Here is a 331-nt window from a genome sequence, read left to right as displayed (position 1 = left end):
CAGGCGCCCGGGGCCCCCCGCTGTCCCCCCCGCCAGCCTGTCCGCAGCCCCCGGGCTCTATCCTGGAAAAAGCACCCCCCCCCTCGCAAGGTCCCCAAATGCCCCATGCTGATGCAGGGATGCCACCACACCACGAGCATGGCCACAAAGGCCCCGCGCGCTCGAGGCAGCAGTGCCCTGCAAGGCAGCGCCGCGCCGGAGCTCCCGGGGAGGCTCGTGGGTGTGAATTTGGGAGGTGACTCAGCGGCATCTGGGAATGGGAGAGACGGAAAAAAAACCCCGCTGCCAAAACTTCAGGATACAAAGGGCTGGTGGAGCGGGAGCGGCGGGC

This window comes from Pterocles gutturalis, unplaced genomic scaffold, assembly GCF_000699245.1.
Source record: "Pterocles gutturalis isolate BGI_N339 unplaced genomic scaffold, ASM69924v1 scaffold27307, whole genome shotgun sequence".
NCBI classification, from domain to species: Eukaryota; Metazoa; Chordata; class Aves; order Pterocliformes; family Pteroclidae; genus Pterocles; species Pterocles gutturalis.
The sequence above is the reverse complement of the archived record's forward strand: the minus strand, read 5'-3'. Positions refer to the sequence as shown.